The sequence below is a fragment of the Canis aureus genome, chromosome 18, assembly GCF_053574225.1.
Source record: "Canis aureus isolate CA01 chromosome 18, VMU_Caureus_v.1.0, whole genome shotgun sequence".
NCBI lineage: Eukaryota > Metazoa > Chordata > Mammalia > Carnivora > Canidae > Canis > Canis aureus.
In genome coordinates, this window is record NC_135628.1 from 38,458,078 (window position 1) to 38,485,287 (window position 27,210).

General features: G+C 37.7%; 1 pseudogene; it reads right to left on the reverse strand.

Moving 5' to 3' along the window:
• Positions 1-4,171: 4,171 nt before the first annotated feature.
• On the reverse strand, positions 4,172-26,034 carry LOC144289170 (thymosin beta-4 pseudogene; annotated as a pseudogene).
• Positions 26,035-27,210: the final 1,176 nt, after the last annotated feature.

A 27,210-nucleotide genomic window follows, 5' to 3' on the forward strand; every position in this document is an offset into this window, starting at 1 on the left:
CCTCCCCAGTAATTGCCCAGATCATGTGCGACTAGAGTAGAAGTTGACAAATTATAGCCCGTTGGCCAAATGTGGCCCACAGCCTGCTTTTGTCAATAAAGTTTTACTGGAGCACAACCATGCCCATTTGTTTATGTACTGTCAATGGCAGTGGTGAGTAGTTGCAACAGAGAACAAATGGCTCTCAAAACATGAAATAGTCTTTGTCCCATTACCAAATGTTTGTTGACCTCCAGGCTAAAGTATTCCTCCCCCTGCACTTTTCATAGCTGCTCTTTTCTCATTGTACAGTTCTCAAATTAAGTATCAGGCTATCCTGATCACCACATCTAAGGAGGCTATATCCTGAATTTTCTATCATTGTACCAAGTTTATGATTCCATTACCTTCACTGCAAGTTGTGTTTATATATTGTTTGCCTGTAACTGTATCTTTAATTGGAATATACATTTCTTAAGGGCAGAGAACACATAAATTTTGTTCTTCACTTTATAATCCGTTCTAAAATAATACCTGATCATAGTAGGTAATAAATGTTAACTGAACAAATGAATGAACATGTCCTATTTCCCACTTCTATTTTTAAAAATCATTTTCCTTTTGCATAGTGACTTTTTTGGAGATATTTTAAGCAATGTCTCCTAATTTATATTTTCCTGAAAATACCCTTCCTATATAACCACCCTGTGGGCCCTATCTGTGATTTAATATAGTCTCGTGGATGAGAGCAGACAACAGTCCTTAAGTCTTCATTTTGTCTTCAGTTGTTGAGAAAATGCATTTACCTGAGTAGAATAAAGTAGAAGTTCAGAAAACCACTTCCCTTATTGAACAGTTATATCAAAATTAAAGTAACTAATAGAAGAAGAAAATCCATAAAGAATTTGTAGTCAAAACTGTACAAACCACATATGCTTAGAGATGATTTTCTTATTTAAAGAGTACAGAAACATCCAATCTTTAAAGCAAAAAGAAATACATGTGTAAACATCCTAATGTGTATTATCTATATTGTGTTATAGATAAAATGCATTACGTATTATTATATATTACACATTTACATATATACTTAAATTCCCTAACAGAGCATGCCTTTAGTAATAGAATTTCATGATCAGTACAGTTTCTTGGGAAGACTCCAGAGATGTTTAATTGTTCTAAAGTCATATGTCCCTATTTACACTGAGAATTTTGATGTTTGAGAACCATTTATAAGCCTAATTAGTTGTGAAATCTTTGAATTCCTTTGATGTTTTAGTAGATTTGTCTGAAAGGAACCAGGAGCAAGGAATACATGAAGGACAGTATTCCAAGATACCTTAGTAAAGTGGTGAAGACTTCAGGGAAAATGAGGATCAAAAGACAAGGAGGTGGGATCCCCAGGTGGCTCAGCAGTTTGGCTCCAGCCTTCAGCCCAGGGCGTGATCCTGGAGTGCCGGGATCGAGTCCCACATCGGGCTCCCTGCATGGAGCCTGCTTCTCCCTCTGCCTGTGTCTCTGCCCCTCTCTCTCTCTCTCTCTCTGTGTCTCTCGTGAGTGAATGAGTAAAGTCTTAAAAAAAAAAAAAAAAAAAGACAAGGAGGCATTCAAATTATTAGTGGGAAGGAGTTTTGCCCAAGACCTTGGATGTTAGGGGATCTGGTTCATAATCTGGAAGAAAGCATGAGAGACTTCCCTAAACTTGGAAAATGGTTTTAACAGTCTTTAACAGGACTTAAAGGAAATCATAAGCTCCTGTTGTGGGAAGTATTTAGCACTATATGATTGTGATCATCTTCGAAGTTTAAGGGAAACCTGAAACCACTGATGCAGCGGCCATAGAGAAGTTTGATATTTCAGCCTCAATGCTCATTCTATAAACAGAAAGTAAAAAGGCCTGCAGTCTGCACTCTGCTTGGTTTATATCAGCCATGAATCATTGTTAGTGACACATAAAAATCAGTCATAAAGCCATCCCAGTAATGGAGTTATCCTGGATGCAATTACCTGGATTAACAATTGTATATAAAATAATAATTTATTATTCTACATCTTTATTAGCCACAAGAATCAATAGAATCATGGGCAAATGAATTTTTAATTATAAGGAAGTAATTTAAGCAGAGGTCTAATAATTTCCCTTCCTCTCTTCTTAGCCAACTGAATTCAAGAGATTTGGAATTGATTCTTCCAAAATTAGCAAATAGCATTACCAGTAACGAGGAATTCAGAGAAACCTTTAAAAGCTATTATTCGTCCTTTTTCCACTTACTTCCTTGTGGATTCCCCTCTCATCTTTCCAGGGTACGTTATGAAGTAGCAGAAGATTTCATGGAGGGGAAGGGAGTCCAGGAGTTTTTTATTTTTAAAATTTGTTACAGTGGCAGATTCAGTTTAACCTTGCTCTACCAATGTTTCCTAAGTATGTACTAAATCTACAAAGAAAAATCATTTAAATCACCCCATCCATTCTAATGTCATGGGCTTTTATTACTTTAAGACCCACAATGCATAGCTATTTTAAAATTTTGAGATTCAGAGGTGACTAATACACACATACTTAGAATCAATTAGAGTTTATAAGAACATAGATAATGAAATGAAACACAGATATTATAGTCAGATGGATCTGCCTTATGGTCTGGTTTTTATCGTATACTAGCTGTTTGACTTTGGGTGTATAATTTAACACGTGATTGTCGGTGTGTGCGTATGCATGTGCGCACGTGTGTGTGTGTGTGTGTGTGTGTGCATGTGTGTAATATGCCTACATCTTAAGGTTTGGAAAACACATAGTATAGTGCCTGGGGAATTGTAGACAGTAAATTACAAATAAGATTATATAAGTATTGTTCACTCTAAATATAGTATTCAGGTTTTTTAAGGGAAACAACACTTTGCCCAGAGATGTGTCTTGTTATGAAGAATATTTCCAGGGAGCAGATAGCTCTGTCCATGTAAATGAAATTAGTGTACTCAACATTCACTTTCTTTAAATGCACCCAGTGTATCTTTTCTTTTCTTATTTTGTATCTAAGCCTGCAGCACTGGTCTATATTTTATGAACACAGGCTTCATGAGTTGAGATAACATAATTAAGGCATCGCTCACTTTAAGCACGTCTGGGATTTAAAGGCGACAGTAGCCACCGCCCAGAGAGGCTGGGCCACATAAGAATATAAAGAATAGTGGGAATAATGATAGTTATTTTTTACTGAGTGCTTACCAAATGCCAGATTTGTGCTAAGTGCTTTATTTCATTTAATTATTGCAGTATCCCTATGACATGAATACTGTAATTATCTCTGTCTTGTTGACAAGGCAACTGAGGCTTTGAGAGATTAATTTGACCTAAGCTCACAAAGACAGTGGATGAGGAGACAGGGTCCATTTAGGATCATTTTATGCATTTATAAGGCACCACTTTCCCAAACTCTGGAACCACAGCCATACCTGTACTGTAATCCTGTCAATAATGGTTTATCTTTGCATCAATATCAAGTCTTTGAGGAATGCTAAAGTGTGAAGTAGTGATGCACAGATGTGAAGCCAGGTTGTCTGACTTTTTTTCTTTATGTCTTAAACCTTTTTAAAAAGATTTTATTTGTTTATTTGAGAGAGAGAGAGCAGAGCATGAGAGCATGAGCAAGGGGAGGGGCAGAGAGACAAGCAAACTCAGAGCTGAGTAGAGGACCCCAGCTCTATCTCAGGACCCTGAGATGCTGACCTGAACCCAAGTCAGATGCTTAATTGACTGAGCCACCCTGATGCCTGTTCATGTTTTAAACTTCTATTCATGTTTTATTTGCACACTTAAAAAACTAAGCATTTCAATAATTAAAATCATTTGAACAACAACAACAACAACAAAGGGTAGTCTGGTTGAATTGCACTTTACAGGCTGTAGGACACCTTGGACTAGCTTGGTTTCTACTTGAAATTCACTGCGGTGCCACCCAGTTGCTGCTTTACCCACATTCAAGGACCTTCCTACCTTCCCAGCCAGACCTGCCTGGAGGAGACAGGCCTTCCTTGTCCATGGTTTTTGATTCTTTGATATGAAAAGGATCAGCACTGTCATTAAAAATCTGACCCAATCTCTTTGCATCTGAACAAAGTTAAATGGTTAAAAGGAGTAAAATAAGAAGGCAATGCTTGTGGAAAGTTCATTGTCTATTGGTAACATGTGTCGCTAGGATTCCTGTGTTCGCTTTTCCAGTTCAACTGTTTCTTTGCAGAACAGTGGATTTGTCTCTTCCATCTCTGCCTTCAATTTTGGCTTATTGAATTTCTCAATCTCAGCCAGATTGGGTTTGTCAGATGTGGTTTCAGAGGAAGTAGAGAAGACAGTTAAGGTAAGCAGGGTCCAGAGTCCAGTTTGTGATTCTTATTTGACTTTTAAGCTCTTGCCATCCAGCTGGAAAATGGGAGAGAATAGATATAAGCAATCTTTGGCAGTTTAAGACGATGAGCTCTATTTACTGCCTTCCTTGCTATTAAGTACTGACTCTGTACATGGTCAGGCAGGTATATGTTGTTGTGTAATGATCACAGTTTGTTTTCTTTTTCTTAACACTTGCACATCTCTTCATCTTCACATTGATAGTTGGGATTTTAGCCCAAATGACCCTCTTCAGTCACAAAGTCCAGAACATGTGTTCTTGTTCTCATCCTGGAGCATGACTAATAGAGACACAGTTAGTAGGTCTTCCGAATACGGCCCAGTGTCAGCGGTCCCTTCCATTTGTTCCTGGTTGGATGAGCAGAAGACAGAGAGGAAGGTGGCATTGAATTCTAACCTCCTGGGCTTTGGTGATTAAAAAGCAACCCTCAAAAAGCAGGCCTTATGTTGTACATGTTAAAGTTATATAGTGCTAAGTATATATCTCAATAAAACTGAAAGGGAAAAAAACCAAACCAAACAAACAAAAACAACATTCTTTGCCAAAGCTTTGCAAAGTTAGTAACTGTAAAAAAACAAAATAAACCTGCGAATCATCTTTCCTATGAAAGAAAAAAATCCTCAAGGGCAATGAGAATCTTACATGACAAATGAAGATATTTTTATTTCCTTTTTAAAAAAAGATTATTTATTTATTTATTTATTTATTTATTTATTTATTTATTTATTTATGAGAGACAGATAGCAAGCGAGAGAAGGAGCATGAGTAGGGGCAGGGGGCAGGGGAAGAGGGAGATCACCTGAGTTAAAGGCAGTTGCTTAACCGAAGATTTTGTACCTTTTCTAGAACAATGTATTGACAGAACACAGAAGACCAGATGATGGTTACAGAGCAGCATCCATGCTATCAATTTTCTCATACACAGTTAAGCTAAGGATGACAGAAGAAGGTGAAGATGGCAGAGAAGGGCGGATGGCGGGGGAGGGGTAGCTGAGAGACCAGAAAGCCAACAGTTTAACATACTAAATGGCAAGCAAATGCTTGTGTTTGACTACAGCAGCTTCAAAGAGTTATTAATATGCTATCTGACTTGCCACCAAGGACAAAAATTTCCAGGTATGTAGGCTACTACTACAAACTCCTTGATAGAACAAGGAGTCCGGGTAGTATCAGCAGGCAATAAAGACAAAAGAAAAGCTTACAGACTGGGACAATGAGAGAAGATGGCAGGGGGCGGGGGTGCAGTACTGTGGGGGGGATGTTAATAGTGAAGTTCATGTGTAGTATAGGGAATTGATAAAGAGCTCCTGGAGCATCTTGCCTGGAGAGCTCTCTGGAGCTCCAGGAGCAACAGGTAGGGGCTGAGTCTGGGGGCAGAGGGGATGGTCCTGGGGACTGCTGCTTGCAATTGGCATGATTATACAGGTATGACTGATAAACAGATATTAAAAGTTAGTATTGAAAAACAAATGTTGCAGAAAATATTTTCTCATTATATTCCTTTAAGTCCCCCTGACACCTATTTTTTGGTTGTTTTGTTTTGTTAGTGGTAGTTTTGGTATAAAGGCACAGTGGGTGTTTCAGCTTTCTACGTTATTTATATATATGGGCTCGGAAAGATAGTGTACATCTGAGTTTGCATAAGAAGAGCAAGGCTGTCACTTTTTTGTTATGATGATACAAAAATGACCAGGACAATGCCACTCTGCCTACAGACAGCCAGGAGAAACTAGCCACAACCCTGAGGGCCACCATATCTGGAGGCCTCTGAGTGGGAGTGCAGACAGCTCAGCGTGGGCCAGCATGGCGGGCAGCTGGAACTGGATGCAGATGAGTTAAGTTATTCCTCCCACGGTGCCAGAGGGGGCTGGTGACAACTGCTGGCACCCCTCCCCAACCTCCCCCGGCACAGATGCAGTGCTAGGAAGCAGCTGTTTTCTGATGGGGGAGGCAGAGAGCCCTGAATTGATTGAGAAAACCTGGAATTGGTTAGATAACTTCTGAATCAGGTGGAGTGAGGCCTTGACACAGATTAAGTTGAATTAAAGAACATTGCGTTCCTTATACCACTCACGGAAAGATTCATACATACCCATGATGCTGGTTGGTCAGGGAGGCCAGGAGTGTGGCTCCAGAGCACTGCCTATGACCATACACTGCACTGCTATCCAAGAGAGGACAGGAGGCTGATGTGCTTAAAGAATCATGAAAATATGTGGCAGAAGGAGCTAAGTACCCGAAGGCAGAGGGAGAAGTATTTTGGAAATTTCAAGAAAGGTACTGTGGATTACTTAGGGCTGTGGGAATGGGAAAGTTTACCTAGAATGATGCTGGTTGAGCTTGGCCTTAAAGAAAGGGTGCAATTTAATCCTATTCTAGTTTTTTATTTTTATTTATTTTTATTTTTTTTCTTTTTCCTATTCTAGTTTTATTTATTTTACACACACACACATATGTAAAATGTATATGTAAATGTATGTATATATATGTATATGTATGTAAATATAAATATATATGTATATAAATATAAATATATATATGTATATATATATATAAAATGACATAAGATGAAAGCCCAGTTGACGCGTGCATTTTAATATTAGGATTAAAAGGAGAAAAATTTAAATTTAGGTAGAAGAATTCTTAGTCGTGTTATTAGATAATACGTGTTTCTTTCAAATAAATTACTAAGATTACTCTTACCAGAAATAATTAAAATTGGAAAATTGTAAATGTTTGTAGCCTACATACCCCGGAAGCTTTTGTTCTTGGTGGCAAATCAGACGGCACATTAATAATTCTTTGAAGCTTATGTAGTCAAAACAACAAACTAGAAGTTTGTTTTGGCCTCAGAGTTCTTAAAATTCATGTTCTGTGTTCCTGTTTGTATCTGTTGTAAAATTTGTGTGCATCAGGAAACTGAATTTTTGAGACAAGAAATTACTATTTCCTTTTATTTTGGGTAGGAGAATGGCTTTTATTTCACTGTTGAGACAAGAAAAGATAAAAATGCTCCATCTACATTCCATTTGGTACACTATCTTCTAATTCACAAAAGAGACAAAGGAGAAAGTTAATGGAGGCTGGAGAGTATGGGAGTTTTCTGTACTTTTTCTGGGCTGCTTCTGCTTGAAGTCTGGGTAATTTTAACTAATCTAGCAAAATTATAGGCTGATAAAGGCTTTTTATTGTTAGCTCTCGATCTTAGCCTCTTGTCTTATGTAGTATATCTAAATTGATGACTTCTCTGAGGGTGAAAAGCAGCTGGGCCTATCTGTAGCTAAAATTACCAAATTAAGAAGTGGCAATACTAACCAAACTAAGTGGCATTACTAACCAAACTAATATGTCCTTATCTTTCTGGACTTATTGGTTATGTGGATAACTAATTTAAGTTTTGAAGATCTACTCAACAGATTTGGGTAGGTAGATGCAGCTACCTACATGGCTTTGCATGGTTAGTGATTTCTCTTTCAGTGTTTCTTTTCACTCAAGGGATTATTTTGAGAACCTATAATGTGCCAGGCACTAGGGCTATTGCCAGTAGGCACATGGACATTGCCATTACCTTGATGGGCCTTATATTTTAGTGAGGAAACAATATAAACACAGATAGATAAAGAAAAAAATATTTATAGATTATGATAAGGATTTTTTTTCCTTTGGAAATAAAAAGTGTTGGGATGGTTTAGTGCTTAAGGAAAGTTTCCTTGAGGGTATTTTGGCTGGCCCGTGAAAGATTAAAAGGAAACTGTATGGAGAATGTTCTAGAAGGAATGGTAGCAGGTGCAAAGGCCCTGTGGTCAGTGAGTTGCTAGTTCACAGTAAGCAGGGGAGAAGTGATACAAGATGTGGCTTGAACAGTTAACAGAGGCTAGATTATTTGGAGTCTGAGGCCATGACATGGACTTGGGCCATGATTTAGGCATTATGAGTAACATGGAAAGACCACTGTAGCACACATGTTAGTGCTCTCCCTCTACTCCAAAGGCTTCCTATCCTGTGGTATCCTTTCCCCACTAAGCCCTAACTGTTGTCAGGTTACTGGAGCAACTTCTTTGCCCTTATGCACAGAGAGCCAGAAGGAAGGGCTTCAGAATGTCCACCTTGTCCATCTCCCAGCCCCTGACCAATGACTGTCAAGGGCCGCTAGGCTCAGCTCCTTGCTTTGGGTCTGATTAGGACTCCTCTGAGTTGAGGTGTGACACTTACTCCAGAGGCCCTTAGTGGGATCAGGAAGAAATTATACTCTCCAGGACTACCTGAGGCCTCTTGACTCCCTCCTCTTCCTTGCCTGTGTCCCCACTCTCTTATAGGCTCCTCCTGGGAATACTTCCCTAACATGCCTCTTGTAGTAAATCTTGGTGTGTGAGTCTGCCCCTGAGGAATTCAGCCTTAGACACTCTGCTGTTATTTAGTGGTTGGATTATGCAAAGTTGGTTTAAATCCCACTTACCAGCTGTGCGTCCTTACATAAATTTCTCAACTTCCTGTACCTCACTTTCTTCCATACAAAATTATTCATTGAATATTTACTGAATGTCTACTACATTACAGACACTCTTCTAACACTAGGAATTCAAGGGAACAAAACACAAAAACCCTGATCTTGTGGAGCTTATATTCCAGAGTGAAGGGGATAAAACAATAAATAAAACCCAATAAAGAAAGAAGCCCACAAACAAAAAATATAATATCTAAATGTTAGAACTGTTAGGGGAAAAAATAAAATAGAATTAAGGGTACAGGGAATACTGTGGGGATGGAAATGGATATTGCAATTTCAAAAGCATGGTCTCTTTGGGAAGATGCCATTGGAGCCTATGAAGTAGAGCAAGGAGAGTTGCCTGCAGTGTTGGAAGATGGGCAAAAAAGACCCAGATGGTTGGCATGGAGAAGGGAAGCAAAAAGTAGTAGGAAGTGGAGTCAGAGAGAGAAGGGAGGGCCAGATCCTGGAGGATCTCAAAGGCCATTATAAACGTTTTGCCTTTTACTAGCCAAGAGAGTAGGTGCTACTAAGGATTTTGAACAGAGCAGTAGCATAATCTGACTTTGGGTATTAAAAAGTCACTGTGGTTGCTGTGTTGTGAATATATTGGGATGGTGTGGGGCAAAGGTTCATAGGCATTAAAAGTATGATCTGCATTAAAGGGCCAAGAAGATTAAATGAGCTATCATATGCAAAGGTCTAAATAATCTTATCTGTTATTATTCCATAATGCTACCTTCAATAGGAAATAGAGTGGTTTTGTTGGAAGCTCTGCCTAAGGTTACTGCAGTGTAGATGTGAATGTTTACTATGTTTACTCACTGTTTTCCAGAAAAAAAAAATTTGCTAACTAACTTGGGACCTGGCAAAGAGAAGGGGATCTCTCCTGATTCTTGGCTCAAGACTACATTCAAGAGAGTGATTTAGTTTACCTAATCTTTACAATAGATATTTGTTCTACTTTGAGATCACCAGGAAGAAAAAGTAACTCAAAGTTCAGGTTAAAAAGGAAAGGGGAGCTGTACTGCAGGCAAATTCTGCTTATTTTACCATTTCCTAGGGCAAGTTTAGTTTGAATAATTCAATAATTAAGTTCAATCATACTTGGAACAAGGAAAAATGACCTTGAACAAGGGAGGACAGAGGGTCCTTCACCTTTTAGTTTCTATATTTCCTGTAGTGTTTTAACAGGTTGAGGACTCATTTTCCTTCTAAAACTTAGGCATGTGTTGGATGAAGTGTTTCTGTGCTATAACATTTTAGTAACTGATTAAGACACTTCCCACCTTCAAAGAACAGAGGCTGTCAAGATCTGGCCAGCCATCAAGATGTGGAGTACAAACAAAAATGCTACAGGGGCATCTGGGTAGCTGAGTCTGTTAAGTGTTTGCCTTTGGCTTGGGTCATGATCCCAGGATCCTGGGATTGAGCCCCACACCAGACTTCCTGCTCAGTGGAGAGTCAGCTTCTCCTTCTTCCTTTCCCCATTGTTCACGTTCGTGCTCTCTCTTGTTCTCTCTCACTCATTCTATCTCAAATAAACAAAATTATTTAAAAATACTACAGGAATTCAAAGATTATGGAGGAACCATTGTTAACCTGACCAGGCCTGAGACCTTGGGTCCACGGGGAGAAGTGTTTGAGTTAGATCTTGAAGGAAGAGGTGGCATTGGATGTGTAGAGAGGGAGCTTCAAATGCTGGGAGGAACATGGGAAAAGATGGAGACATCGAGATAGGGGAAACCTATGTAAGGGATGACTAAGCACCATGTTAGGGCTATGAAAAGTATGGTTGGATAGATGACTGGAAACCAATTAAAGCTAGAAGCGAGAGTGTTTATACAAATAGCACGTTTGTCTTCACTCCTAGAATTTCTGATTACACAAACATCAATGAGGACTATCTAGCCTGAGGTTTTAAGCTTCCTTAGTAGACAGACATGATCTAGAGGTTAAGTTCATTGAATTTATGGCAATAAACTCTCAGTAACACTAAAAGAAGTATACGAGATTTAAAATCAGTTCAAGAGGGAGCGTGACTGGGAAGCAGTAGGTGAAGGGTGTCATGACAACCTGAATGTTTGTAAAGAATGTTCTTGTTTTTGCTTATTTCTGATTTTTAAGAGACTTCCTAAGGTTTTCACCTATTTTGAAATCTAACATTTAGAATGTAAAATCCTTACAGAGAACAAAGTTCGGTAATTCTTTGTCACCATTGACATTTGTGTGAATGATTTGCCTGAGACTGAATAGGAGATGAATCTCCTTTATATATCTTTCAGTTTAAGAAATTTTGTTTTCTAAAATTCTATTCCTTTTTTCCCCTTTTCTACAAAAGAATGGTTTCTGAAATATTTATGAGCGAGGCAAGTTATAATTAATGGCAGTACACTCTATTACATCAATTTATCACATTCCTAGTGGCACAGAGTCCAATTAACATCCCTGAGGGGTTCATCAAGTGTCTGCTATATTCAACTATTTAATGACAGGACCAAAATATATTATTTCTCCATAATCTCTCTTGGAGCAAAAGCAAAACCCTATTATGTGATGAAAAATATATACCCTGTCGACTGTGTTTGCTTTACTCAGTACAGCATTTCCAGGACTTGGCCTGTAGAGGGCTTTCCCATAAATACTTGCTGAATGAATAGAAGGATACATGGATTAACGGATGAGTGAATCAAAGGACGGATAAATGGATTCCTTGAGAATTGGCTCTCTCCTCACCTCTAGATAGATTGTTTATTTAGAACATCAAATTGTATTCACTGCCTTTCAAATACAGAGCTTTCCTAAGATCTTTTTTATGTCTCCTATTTCCAAGTTTTCTGGAATGCTAGACCTCTCTGGACAGAGTAGTCTACTTTCAGTCCTCCTTGATGCACTTAGCAGCCAACTAGGAAGGCATACCTCCTTTTCAGCTTTTCTGAAGTTCCTTCATCACAGGTATGGGTAATATTTTAAAAGTTTGTAGACTTTTTCAGAGAGAGTTCAGCCAGTTCAAAATAATTATTAATATAACAGACATGTCGCTGAAACATAGGCATTCTTGCTCCTAGAAATATTTTATTTTTTATAAAGATTTTATTTATTTTTTCATAAGAGAGAGAGAGAGAAAGAGAGAGGCAGAGAGAGAAGCAGGCTCCTCTCAGGGAACCTGATATGGGATTTGGTCTTGGGACTCCAGGATCATGCCCTGGGCCGAAGGGAGGCACCCAACTGCTGAGCCACCCAGGTGTCCCTCCTAGAAATATTTTAAATGCTTAAAGATACTCTAGGATCTTTCTTTCCTCCTCGTCCTTCTCTCCTCCCCCCACCCCATCGCTCCCTCCTTCTTTGTACAATTAACTACCTATATCTCGTCATAGGGTCTGGTAGCTTTAATTTTAGAACTTGCATATTTCCTCCAAAGACAGATGTCTGGATGGAAATAAGCATATTTCTTGGTAATGGAATTTTTTCAAAAGTAATCCCTTCTATATGGTAACATGATATCATATGCCATGCTATTGGAATCTTGGGATTTTATTTTCTAGAATTAAGTGACCAGCTCTGTGGGAGTAATTTCTTATCACATCACTTTATACAACCAGGAAAACCATGACTCAGTAGCCTCCTGGATATAGTCCTGCTACACAACATGAGTGGTGAGGAATAATCTGACACTTTTTATAGCACTTGTTTTTCTACTTTGTCATTTTCAATAGTTTCTTAGAAGTAAAAAATTTCAGAATATTATCCATCTTCACTCTCTTCTTTTCTCTGGAATCTTTTGTAAAGAACCTTACCTCCTTCTCATTCTCTTCTTCCCTGTCTCCCTTACCGATATCACCCCAACACTGAAGAGCCTGTCTCCTAGATGGAGAAGAGAAGCTTCACTCTTTGTGGAGGAAAGACAGAGGCAGGGAAGTCTAAATATCAGTTCTACCTACTGCCTAATTCCATAATGGGTTTCATGCAAAGCCAGAATAGGAAGCATCCTATACAGTGTGACTTGAGGTACTCTGAAAAACCTGCTTGCTCCATCAGGCTTTATTCATAGAGATGATACAATTCAATGAATCATTGCTGGATGTTTGAGGAGTATAAAATTTGTTGTAGCTGCCCTCCCATATCTTATAAGCTGAGAGTGGAGATTGACATGCTCATAAATTTTATAAAATAAGATTGAAAAATGTTGCATTCAAGTGAGATAATAAAAGTAATAAATGGAGAAACATCACCCAGAGGAATCTGAGAAGACTATATAGAAATTAAGGTATCTCCTTTAGGGATGCAGCTATCCTAGAGAAGCAATTTACCAGAGAATTATTTGTCACTAATAATTGATCTCTCATTAATGTATTAGTTCACCCACTATTCTAGGAGAGCAGAGAGCAAGGCCCAAAGGGAGCAGTTTGGTTCTAAAGACAGAAAGGGAGGGTACACCTGGGTAGTTCAGTTGATTAAGCGTCTGACTCTTGATTTTGGCTCAGGTCATAATCTCAGGGTCCTGGGATTGAGCCCTATGTGGGGCTCCTCGCTCAGGGGAGTCTGCTTGTCTCCCTCTCCCTCTGCCCCTCCCCCTGGCTACTGCCCTGGTGCTCTCTCTCCCCCAAATAAATAAATACAAAAAAAAAAAAAAAACAAATAAATAAATACAATCTTTAAAAAAAAAAGATAGAAAGGGAAGAGAAGAGTATTGTTGGAGGAACTGACGAGAGAGCAAGTGTTGCTGGAGGAAATGATGAGGGAGCAAGTCAGGATCCAGGGTGGCACTGGGGAGGAAGGACCTGAGTAGGTCATAGGTATCGTGGGAGATGAAGTTAGGAGAAGGGGAGGCTGGAGATGGAAGAGAGTGGTTAGAAGCAAGATGTGAAAAGAACTCTTGGCACATCCTGGTTCCGCTGAGGTCATGGTTTCCATGCAAGCAGTATGATTAGGAGTGGTAAGTAGCTATGTATAGAGCTGCTCCCCCAGAACAGAAAATAAATGTACCTCTTTCTTCTGTAAGTGCTCCCCTGCTTCTCTAGGCTGCTCCCTCATACCTCCTACAGGAAGTCGACCACCATAAGCAGTAATGGAGGTGTTTATAGGCATTCAAGCGTCATTTCTCAAGTCACATGATGCTCTCAGTGACTTGGGAGTTCTGTTTTAGTGTCTTGATAATCCTTTGAGTTTTAAATTAATTAATGATATTAGAATGGATATGAAAACATTTTCCTATAGCTAATGCACTTTTTTTTTTTTTTTGCACTACCTGTTTTTTAATGTAAAATCTATAAAATTCAAGTGCGTCCAGCAAATTTACCATGTCATAGAGGAAACTGCTATTGCTCCTGTAGAGACAGCATACCAAGGGGGTTGAACTTTTGGTCTGATTTAGTAATTTACTTTATGAAGCCTTACAATAAAATATGCATTTTCCCATTTTTGTGTTTTTGGTTTCTCTTTTTCTAGTGTGCATATATTTACTCATAAACACACCTAAACATTTGAGTCCTTCTGTTATTTCTTGTAGAGTGTGAATTTTCCCTAATACTTGAGTCACCAACTGCAAAGATGTGTTGAACCTTATAGTTATTACCTATGTCTAAAAACCTTGACTTGGGGCCTGTTTCTATTAATATGGATTTGAAGAAAGCATGAACATGTGGATAATATCTTGAAATGTAATACACTGCGCCCTGAGAAATAATTTAAACCTAAATTTAGACCAACATTTGCGAATCTGAGAAGTGTGGAGGAGAGGGAATCACTGTGGGAAAGAGAGAGAACCTTTTTTTCTTGTTCAAAAGTATGTGGGTTGATGTATTTTTATATCTTTTTTTTTTTTTTTTTTTTTTTTTTAGTCTGTGACAGTGTAGGCTTGATAAATTGGTGAAATTTAATGAAAGAAGTAACACACATATTCCTATGTGTTAGTGAAAATTATGGACAGAAGGCCCATTTTGTGAAGTTAAAGGCCTAAATAAATGTAGATTCATCACGGTAAGATCTAGATACCATATAAGAACACACATTCCCTGCTTAATTTAACTACTGGGAATAATCATTACTGCTAATATTTCATGTGTATCTCTACATATGTGCAAGACATAGTGTTATGTGCTGTATAGAATACATTTGCCTTTCTTTCTGCACACCTGTGCTCTTCTTTTATTTGGTGAATTCTGACTCCAATGAGGCTCCACCTCCCACTATAGAAATAGAAATCTTTCCCCCTTCTTCCATTTCACTAGAGTGCAGGGATTTGACCATTTGATTTAGGCTCTCCCAGTCAGAAGCTGTTAATGAAAGGAAAAGGTACCAAATAAAATCCATTCTGCTTGCATCGCAGTTGATATTACTGCATCTGCAATATCCCAAGGAAGTGCTGGCAGGGCTTTCAGTGGTGACACCTGGTGCCCAGCGTGGCAGTGGCTTTGCTGTTCCTGCTTGATGGGGGCAGACTGTGAAGTGACTTCACATTCCAGGGGCAGCATGATGTGGTGATTAAGTGTTAGACTTTGGAAATAGACGATCACTTGAGATTGGATTGAATCCTAGATTAACACTTACCAGCCATGTTGATCTTTGGCCAATTACTTAACTGTTCTTTGCTCCAGTTGCATCCTCTGTAAGTTGGAAGTAATAAGAATTGCTACTACTTTGTGTTAAGGAGATTGACTCAGTTAATATTTGTAACATGCTTAGAATGGTGTCTGAATCCTAGTAAACTCTAGTAATAGGGGAACATTTTTCTAGGAAGTAAATTCTAAAGAATCAGTGAGAGAAAATAAGATTGATTTGTGTTCATGCCCCTGAGACTAGCTTAATTTCTATGCTGGTTATCTCTATAGTTCTTAAACTTTGTGCCAAGCACAAGCAGGGGTGTAACAAGATATTTTAAAATTTTGAGGGAAACACAGTGATATTTGACATCTATTAGACATCATGACAACTACTAACTCAGAGTAGCTCAAAGTTTCGTTAGTTTGTTCTATGTTTTTTTTGAGAATGTAATATCTTTGCCAAGCCGAATATTTGGTAGTGCCTATGATAGAAAGCAAGTACCATGTGAAAAATCAATGTGCAAGAGGAAGGGATACCGGCATTTTGTAACTTGATTCCAAGATTTGAGAAGTTGTGCAATGCCCTATATGAATAGATCCCATTAATAAATGCAATGGCTTGTTTATTCAAGAATAAAAGAAAATATTTTTCCTTCAACAAAGTATACTTTTTAAAAAATTTCAGACAGCCACTTATTTTTTAGGACCTAAATATTTATTAAATTGTTTAAGCTTAACTACTTAACCCACAGAACTGTTAGGTGTTTCTTTTGGTCTAAAGACATTGTAAAAATTACTATGCCAACCAGGATGCTGTACACCAAGAAAGTCCAGGAACCTGGAGCAGAGTCACATTTTCAGCACCAAGCATTACTCTCAGTCTGACACAGTGGTTGATGGAGTATGGCGAATGTTAAGGGTCGAGTGGAAATTATTAGAGTTCCCCTTTCCTACAGAAATAGAAGCCTAAAAGAATAGCACATCTCTAAGGAGCACCACTCAGAATATTGTCATTTATCTCTCTTGTCTGGCCAGTACAGGAGGCTGATAGGTCATAAAGAATTATAGTTTGGGTTTGGAGAGAATTTGTGTTTGCTTCTGTCGATTTCTTTGGACATTATTACTTCAAGATTACATTAAATCAGATTTCCAACTATAAGTTTTGTAGGAAAGGAGCGCAAATTTAGGAAAAGATCCATGAGGGCATGGCTTGAGGTTACAATTCTAGTGCCACTGTTGAGACAGGATTGATGCATTGGACTGGTTGTTGTCAGTTTGGCACCTATATCTCCAGTCCCTTCTAACTCCTGAATTGAAGTTTATTGATGAGAATAATGTGGGAAAATTTTGAATGAGGGGATGAGGTGGACAATTATTACTTGAAGGTTGTGAGGTGATGAGAGGCTACAACTTGGTCAGCACACTTGGTTTCCATCGATACCACAGCTGACTCAGAGCTCTGCACAAATCACAGTTTGGGGGAAGGAGTGCCACAGATATCATCTCAAACTCCAACACCTCAGTGGTTGTGGACTTCACAGATCTCTCCATAATTCTTGCCCAGTAAGTCCTTCTGGTCCTAGGCCCCAAGGCTCCTTAGGCTCCTGGCAACCTCATCTTAATTAGGGAAGGTAGGGAGGAAAGGACAGAGAATGGATGTAACCAAGCATCTTCCAAGTACCTTGAAGTACTCCCAAGCGCAGTGCTAAATGTCAACAGATGACTGGGAAGCTTCATTCAGGCAGGACTCAGATCCATCAGGGGGAGTTTAGTGTCCTCTTGTGGGGTGAAGACTACAACCAGCTGTGTTGCTGGCTCAGGAACAAAAATATGCAATGTACATTGTAGAAGAAAAATCATAAATATCACCTATAGTTTTGTGACTTGAAGAAAAATGGACTGATACGAAAAATATCTGCATTTATGTATACACACTTTCTTCTTTCTTCTTTTAACCCTTTCCTTGTGCCCTGTAAATTTCTATAGTTACGCTAATGGAAATTTCTATAATCAATAGGTTACATCTTATTTAATATGGAACTATAAAGTAAAGGAGAAATAAACTTATCCCAGAGATCCTGACTTAGAGCTGGATACAATAATGGATGTATTTGCTTGAAAGTTTATAGATAAACTTTATAGATAAAGGAGGAGGAGTATATGAGAAAGTTGAAATGCCAAAGGAATAGACTGTGATGGATATTTTCCATTCTTTTTGCCTTCTCTCTCTCTCTCTTTTTTTTTTTTTTTTTACAACCTTTTAAAGTTTAGGAGCATTGCAACCCAATGAGTGGGCCTCTCATTAGAGAAACCAGAAACTCATTTCTCTGACTTCATGTAGCTAAGTACAGGTATGTGACTCAAGTCCTGCCAGTGGGATACATTCCTACAGTCTTTGAAGGTAACTGTGCTAGAAGAAGAGAGCCTACAAAATCTATTCTGGTTTGGATGATAGAAGATACACCCAGTTTCTCAGAAGTAGCAGTGACAGAGGTTCTAATGACAGCATCCTGAGCCCAGCGATTTTGAGGTTGGTGGTGCAAACCATGGTGTCCCTGTCCAGTGGGGATGGCGGTGCTGTCTCTAGCTGCTCTACAGCCTGATGGAAAGCCCTGGCTCTGGCTAAATAGCCTCAGTTTTGTTCTGACTCTCTTATAGTTCGTGTAGTTACTTAAAAACATTTAACAATTTTTTTTCTGCTTAAATTAGCTAGAGTTGACTTCTGTTTTTGTTTTTGTTTTGTTTTCTTACAACTAAGAAGCTTATAATGCAATTACTTTTCATGCATTGTCTTTGTTTTACAGGTGAGAAGACAGAAATTAAATAACTTGCTCCATATCACAATGCTTGTTAATAAGACTAAGGATATGAACTTATATTTAGTTTCTGTAACTTATGTTTATTAATTTTTACTTATAATCGATTATATAAATACAATTTTTCAGTTATATATAGTGATGATATCAATGTCTTGGTTTTTCTGGTTATTTTTACTTATTCTACTTCTGTCTAGTTATGAGTCATGAAAGATAATGAATTTTTTTCCATTATATTTAATGTCCTTTGTTCTCTAGGGCTTGAAATGTACTTAAAACTCTCAGTAGTATCCTTGTACAAATATTTAATTGAGCAATATCATTGTGCCTTCACTTTTTTTCAAACCAGGATTCCATTTTACCTATGTTTTACTTGCATCTTTTTTTTTTAATTTATTTATTCATGAAAGACAGAGAGAGAGAGAGAGAGAGAGAGAGAGAGGCAGAGGCACAGGCAGAGGGAGAAGCAGGCTCCATGCTGGAGCCTGACACAGGACTCCATCCCGGGACCCCAGGATCGCACCCTGGCCAAAGGCAGGCACCAAACCTCTGAGCCACCCAGGGATCCCTGCATCTTTTTTTTTCTTAGATGAAATCACAATGTAACTGTGAAGTTGAGCCCATTTGGGAGCACAGCTGCCTTTGTATAGCAGGAGGCAATAGAGAAGCATTAAAAATAATGTAAAATCAAACGGAAAGACAAAACAAGCCCACAAATGTGCTCGTATGAAATCAGAAGCTGGCAACTTCATTCACAATCAGTTGGTTAGGGTATAGAAATGTTTTCAAAATTTAAAATTCTTGGGGTGTCTGGGTGGCTCAGTTGGTTAAGCATCTCCCTTTGGCTCAGGTCATGATCTCAGAGTCCTGGGATCTAGCTCCACATCAGACTCTCTGGGAGTCTTCTTCTCTCTTTCTCTAATCATGCTTTCTTTGTCTCTCTCAAATAAATAAATAAAATCTTTAAAAAAAATAAAATTCTACTTTGTGGTTTCAGTAGTGATGGTAGTCATTTAAAGAGGCATAATGATAGTACTGAATATATCCTCAGAAGGGAAGATAACTTTTAATCAGTAAAATTGCTTCTGTATTACTTGATTAATATTTCTATTCACATATCCAATGTTGTCATGAATATTTCACACACAGATATACAATGTGACATATTGTGCAGAGATACATTTCTGATGAGAGTTTAAGAGACTTAGAATGTTCTTTTTAAAGGCTAATATAGCAGAATTATTATTATTTACTTGAACAACCTTTCTTAGGTCAAGCTATCAAATATTCAAGTGGTATGGAAAAAAGATTGTGTTATGTATAAAAGACCTCTTCCCAACACATTCTATCACTGCTGTTTGTCTTATGTTAAAGTAGTGTTTGAGGATCAAACTATGAAAATAATTTAAACTATGATCATATTTACCATTCAAATGCACTTTTAAAATTCATGAGATGACTACAAAGACCAGATATGCTTTAGATTCGTCATTCTTTTAGCATCTTCCGTACATGAGGCACTAAGTCACCATCACTTAGTAAATCAGGCAGCATGCAAATGATTCACTGCAGCACAAATGGCAGGAATCTGGACCCTAGTTAAGCAAGAGGGCTAACAACTTCCTCTAGTTGTACTCTCACATGGACATGGCCGCTCTCAGCCAAAGTCCATGAAATGGGTTTAGCTTTTATTTCTGACAGATATTGGGTTGAAGAAATTTAGCAATGTGTTATGATCCATCCTAAGGCAGGCACCGATGACATGTTTTTTCATGTTTTGATAGGATTTGCACTGACCCGAATGTGAGCCACCAGCTGATGTATCCTTTGGTCCCATGAACCAGCACAGCCGTTGGTATATTCTTTTCTAGAAGCTGAGTGAAAGGAATGCTTTTCTCCTCTCAGAGTTTCAGTGTCTACCCCCAGGTAGATGCCTACTAGGCTTATATTTTTACCTTTGGTCTCTCTCCAGAGTTTCTTATACATACTTCCAACAGGTAGAGCAGAAATCTCTTTGTTGAGCCATGTCTTCCTTCTTCAGGAAGTGCACTAGTAGTCAGAGGAGCGGAATTTCAATGTCTGCCCAGAGGGTAGGTGGCAATGGGAGGAGAGATTTACCCCTTTGCCTTTTAACTATTAACTTTCTCTCTTCTTTAGCACTATTCAGGTACTCGGTGAGCAGTATGTGTTAGAACAGATTGAATGGTTTGGTGACAAATATGGGACAAAGGCATTCCCTTATTATGAACAAACTTGTGAATTAGAGATGTCGCCTCCATGGCTATGGTTTAAAGGCCTGCAATCTTCCACTGTGAGGTGGAATGTGACAGAGGATGAGAAGTTTCAAAAAGCTTTGAGGAGTCCAAGTGCTGTTGCACAATGATGAGTGACTATTCCCAAGTTGGGCACATCAGCTCTTTATTCTGTTTTTTCCACCTTTCCTTCTTGTTAGGTGCTGTACAATACTGTGTGTTTGCGTTGCCCACTGTATAAACATTTAATGGAATAGGATAACACTGCTGGGATGTGGAAAGCACAGTAGTCCTCACCACGGGGTGTTCCTCCCATAGGAAGGTTCTCAGTTGATCATAACGGATAAGATCTCTCAGAGCAGAAGGGGCTTTGACTCTTAAATGCACAAGGAGGGGACCACTCATCAAATATTCTCAAGATTTTTCAGCTACTGTGACCAAAATGAGCATAAGTTATGCCTTTATTGAATAATATGAATTTAAGTGTGGTGTCTCTTATAAAACGTATTTATTAACCATGAGAACATTTTATTACATGGCTATAGAGTGCTATGCTGTTTCTGTCCAGTGCCCATGTGTAGGTATTTGCAAATGGTTGTCTCTAGGAAACCACTGAAAGTTAATTCCAAAAAACCTAGCTGCCTTGGCTTCTGGCTTAATTTGCAGGAAATTTAGAGCATCAAACACATTTTAGAACAGCAGTCTTCTATGTCAGAAGGTCTGAAAGTCAAAACACTAGTATAAATAGCTTTGTTATTCACATACTGCATATGGAAACTTTTAGGCATAATATATTCGGTAGCCAAAGAACTCTGTTTTCTCCCAATAATTTGAAACAAAAGAGTGAAGAACACAAAATGCACCTTGAGGGAAGAAAGAATGATACTTTGTTGCTACTGAATTCACAAATGTATTAGGAAAATTCGTTTTAATCTTTAGGTTTAATATGTCCTTTTTATCATTGGTGAAACTTTTCTGTTTCTACAGTAGAAAAATGACACCAATTTAGTTCTGTACTTTGCCAACCCCTGCCTGTCACATTTTTTCAAATGATCACAATTGTCCATCAATTGTGTTACAGCGGAATAGAAGATTGGGCTGTGGGTTGGGTCCTGTTAAGGATATATACAGATTTCCAAACAACATTAATAAGGATGATAACCTTTCTGTAGGATGATAACTTTTTTGTTTGCTTTGTTTCGTTGTTCTTTAACTTTTAGAACAATGTGAACAGTTTTCTAGTCACCAAGACTTTGAGAACATTCTTACTTTCAGAGCCTTTGTGATCTTGGAATGAGGCACTGTTCCTCCCACAGTTCAGTTTGTATTCTTTAAACCAAGCTAATTGTCTGAGGTCACAGGACTCTATTGATGGTTTTGCATGTACGAGTAGGTATTGTGAATCTGCCTGGAGAAATGGATCGAAATAGGCAGTTAATTCAAGGTTTGAAAAATTAATGTAATCTGCAATTTTAATGGTGCAAGGAAATTTAAAGGTCTCTTAGTTCAACACATTTATTTTGCAGATGAGAAAACAAAGGTCCAGAGAGGCCTTAGGTTTTGCCAAGGGTCACTTAGCCAGTTGATGGCAGAGCTGGTTTATCAGAAAAAAGGATTTTTACCTCATAATTCAAAGCTCTCTCTTTTATATTATGAAATGTTAAGTCACAGTGAAAATCCCAGAGAATAATATGACAAAATATCCACCACCCAGTTTTGTCAAATCTTATCATTTTTGTTAGCTATACTTCCTTTTAAAAGATTTTTTGAAGAGACAACCAGATTCAGTAAAGCCCCTCGTAAAATTTTACTATAATATTTCTCATACTGACTTCTAAATTTGCTATTATGTGAAGATGCATAAATAGTATCTATCTATATAATATATGGCTGTTTTACATGGGTGAGAACAGTATCTAAGTAGAATCATATTTTTTATATTCTTCTGAAGCTTGCTTTTTATTGCCTACCATTGTTTTTGAGATTTTTCTTAATGCTGAAGTGTATAGCTATGGTTTATTCATTTTTACTGCTTTCCATACTGTGAACATATTCTAATTTATTATAAATTAGAATATATAATTAATAAATAAATAAATTCTAATTAATATATAATTAATAAATAAATTCTAATTTATTCATTTTCCTGTTGTGAATATTTAGATTTTTAAAAAGGCATTAAAAGCAATGCTTTAATAATAGTCATTTTTTGTATATGTCTCCTTGTGCACAAATACATAGATTTCTTGACTATATATTTAGAAGTTATAATGCTTCAACATGACACAGTATTGTCAAATTACTCTCTACAGTGTTGTGCCTCAGCGTTATGCAATGCTAAGCTGATGGATAGGACATGGTTCATCACTGTGGTTTCATTTGTATTTCCCGTATTAACTGTAAAGTTGATTATCTTTATATATATGTATCAATTGGCTATTGCTGAAACATTGTTGGGCAATCAACCACCCTAAAACTTAGAGGCAATCATTTATTTTTGTGGGTCTGCAGGCCAGTGGAATGGCTCTGGTTCAGGACTCAGGTCTGTGGATCCATATCTCTTCCCTTGTGTCTCTTAACCTCCTTGGGCCAGAGAGCTATCTAGTGATTGTCTTATTGCACCAAAGTCAGGAGCACAAGGGTGTAAACCCCATTAGTCAAGGACATTTCAAGTTTTGCTTGTGACATTCTGCTTATGTCCTATTGACCAAAGCAAGGCACTTAACTGAATCTTATATCCATAAAGTGGGGAATACTCTACCCCTTATGAAATTATGGCATAGGCATAAAACTACTACAGAGAAGGAAAGAATTGTCACCAACACATTTATTAGTCATTTGGTTTCATCTTCTTTGAATTGCTGGGATTGCTTGCACTTTACTTATTGTTTTGTAGATATTCTTTATATAAGGTGGATTCTGATTTTTATCAATTATTAGATGATGAAAATCTTTTACTATGTGGCTTATCTCTTCGCTTTTGATATTTTTCTGGTAAAGAAGTTTAAAATTTCACTTCAGTCTAAATACTTATCAATATTTCCCTTTATGGTTTGCATTCATTGTGCTTTGTTCTAGAAAATTATCTCTATTCTGAGGACATTAATGTATTCTCCAGTGTTTTCTTCTAAAATTGTTAAAGTTTAAATTTTACACCTAGGTCCATGATTTGCTTGGAACTTTAAAATTTTTTCTAATACATTTTCCTATAAATTATCTTACCTATTCAACATAAATATTCATATTATTTATGACTAATAAAATTTGGGTTCTTTCTTTCTAATTCTTGAATATTTTATTTCTTTTTCTTATGATACTGAACCAAAAAAATGTTGAATAGAAGTTGTGCAGCAGGTATCCTCTTCCCTCACTGATTTTAAAGGAAATATTTATTTTTATTTTTTAAGTTTTTATTTAAACTCCAGTTAGTTAACATACAGTGTAATATTAGTTTCAGGTGTATAAAATAATGATTCAGCACTTCTGTACAACACCTGGTGCTCATCGCAACAAATGCACTCCTTAATCCCCATTACTCATTTAACCCACCCCCCATCTCCTTCCCCTCTCATAACCATCAGTTTGTTCTTTATAGTTAAGAGACTGTTTCTTGGTCAGCTTCTCTCTCTTTTTCCCCTTTGCTCATTTGTTTTGTTTCTTAAATTCCACATATGAGTGAAATCAATGTGGTATTTGTTTTTCCCTGACTTACTACACTTGGCATTATACTCTCTAGCTCCATCCATGTCATTGCAAATGGCAAGATTTCATTCCTTTTTATGGATGAATAGTATTTCATTGTATATATGTACCATATCTTTATGCATTCATCTATCGATAGATACTTGGACAGCTTCCATAATTTGGCTATTGTAAATAATGCTGTTATAAAATAGAGGTGCATGTATTCCTTCAGATTAGAGTTTTTGTATTCCTTGGCTAACTACTTAGTATCTAGTTTCTGGCTCATAGGGTAGTTCTATTTTTAACTTTTTGAGGAATACTGGATACTGTTTTCCAGAGTGACTGTACCAGTTTGCATTCCAACCAACAGTGCACAACAATTCCTCTTTCTTCACATTCTTGTCAACACCAGTCATTTTTTGTGTTGATTTTAGCCATTCTGACAGGTGTGAGGTGATGTCTCATTGTAGTTTTGATTTGCATTCCCCAATGGCCAGTGATGATGAACATCTTTTCATGTGTCTGTTGGCCATCTGGATGTCTTCTTTGTAGAAAAGTCCATTCATGTCTTCTGTCCATTTTTTAATTGTATTATTTGTCTTTAGGGTGTTGAGTTTTATAAGTTCTTTATAGATTTTAGATACTATCCCTTTATCATATATGTCATTTGCAAATATCTTCCCCCATTCAGTAGGTTGCCTTTAAGTTTTGTTGATTGTTTCCCTCACTGTGCACTGTTTTCACTGACATTTATCAAGTTGACTTTCTACTTCAAGTAACCACAGGTAGGCTTGTTTCTTCCTGGCTATGGCTGTAAGGAACACAGGGGGATAATAGACTCTAATGCTATGACTGTGGTCAGACTGATTGAGAGCCTTCCATGATTATAAAATCCTTTTAATAGAAAGGACACCGTTACAAAAGGGAAATGTTGCGGGCACCTGGGTGGCTCAGTGGTTGAGCGTCTGCCTTTGACTTAGGTCATGATCCTGGGGTCCTGGGATCAAGTCCCATATCAGGCTCCCTGCAGGGAGCCTGCTTATCCCACTGCCGATGTCTCTGCCTCTCTCTCTCTCTCTTATGAATAAATAAATAAAATCTTAAAGAAAAGGGAAATGTTGAGAGCAAAAGAAATAAAACTAAGAAAGATGTTGAATATCTTAGTCTCCTTTCCTTCTTTACTCCTTAGATAGTTCAAATCTCAAACTGAAATCATCCTCCTCTCAATGAAACCACACATAACGGTTATAAATCTCATTATTGTCTTTATTCTCACCTAGTTCTTAGTTTTATACAAAATGTATTCTTATCCAGGATTTATTAGATGTATGTGTGATGTAACAGCCTAGTTAGAGTGCTATCTCCTTGAGGGAAGAGAGCATCTATTTTATTTCTTCTTTCTTTCAAAGTACTTGATACAAATAGTACCCAAATAGGGTACTCACCAGTCCTTGAATAATTACCTAGTGGCTTACTGATAAATTAACTGGTTGCATTACTGGTGACTGGAGTTATATATTTCAGTGCTAATATAGTGATGGAAAGAACTGGAGATGGGAAAAACAGTAATGGGGGTGGGAAAGAAGAGAGAAATGGGGAGAGAAAATGAATGAACGAATATAGATATATCCTGGAAAGTGCTTTCCTCTGTGAAATGAAGCTTACAAGACTGAATCTCTTCCCTAACAAAAATATAGTCAACATTTACTAGACATCTCACAGTTCCTTGACTTCCTCACCTCAATGATGTTTCCTTCCAGTCTTCTTTAGTTTCCCAAACTCACAGAAACATTCTGAAACTGGTCAATACCAACCTTTCTCTATTTCAACAATCTTTAACTCCAAGCATAACACTCTGTAGTCATCCTCCATCCTGCGGTACACTCACACCTGTGTTCCCACCTCACCTTTGTTAACTTCAGGGTGTCTTCTAGCCCTTTCATTCTTCAATCTCCTTCCAATCAATCACCTGCCCTTACCAATCGAGTCAGATCCAAGCCCAATATTCAATACTTAATCTACCAACCACTCACCACCTCAAAAAAACATTGCAGCTCCCTTACCTTACTCTCTTTCTATTATCTGACCTAATAGACCATAAACCTGGATCTATCCTTTTATTTACCGTCACAGCTCCCAAATCTAGGGAAGTGAATCAGCTGCTGGTAAAAATAATGCAGCAATGCAGATTCAAGTTGCAAAAAATTTGAATCTCTGAACCCCCTTCTTTTGTTTCTTCTGCATGCTTTTATATTTTAATTTAATTTAATTTTTGAATTTGAGTATAGTTAACACATAATGCTACATTAATTTCTGGTGTATGGCTTAGTGATTTAGCTTCTCTGTATATTATGCTGTGCTTACCACAAGTTTAGCTGCCATCTGTCACTGCACAACACTATTACAGTATCATTGACTGTATTTTCCAATGGGTCTTCTTACCTCTAGTCTAACTCCCTTTAAATGCATGTGTAGCTTCAGAAGGATGTTGAATGCCCAGCACAATCTGACACAGTGTGTACTAAAGACATGTGATAATAGATGGAAATCGTCCACATTGCTATGATAATAATTTCTCTAAACAAGTACCTCTAAACAAATATTTTGCTCTTCTGCTTTGAAAAAATAAAAATAATGGTTCTAAGTAAGAATTGAATCCCTTAGCCTACCATGCAAGACCCTCTGTACTTATTTCAGTCTCTTCTCCTTTGACTTCCAACCCTTAAAACATGCTTATGGAAAACTGAGCACCCCAGAACCCTTCTCTCTCTGTCCTGTTTCACAGATGAGGTACTGATGGGGTTTTGTCACAATAGATTCCATTTCAAAGTCTGGCTAAATGACTGTAAATAGGTCCCTCCATTTCTTTGAATTTCAGAGTTTGGTTCTTAACTTGAAGTGCAGTTGCATTAGAAAAAGTGTATATAGACTGATGAGAACACACTGTATATATGTTCCTTCATATCTTTCTCACTTTACTTAAAAGTGATATTTTCATGTGTAGCACATAGTGGGTTCCAGTAATTATCAACATAATTTCATGTATTT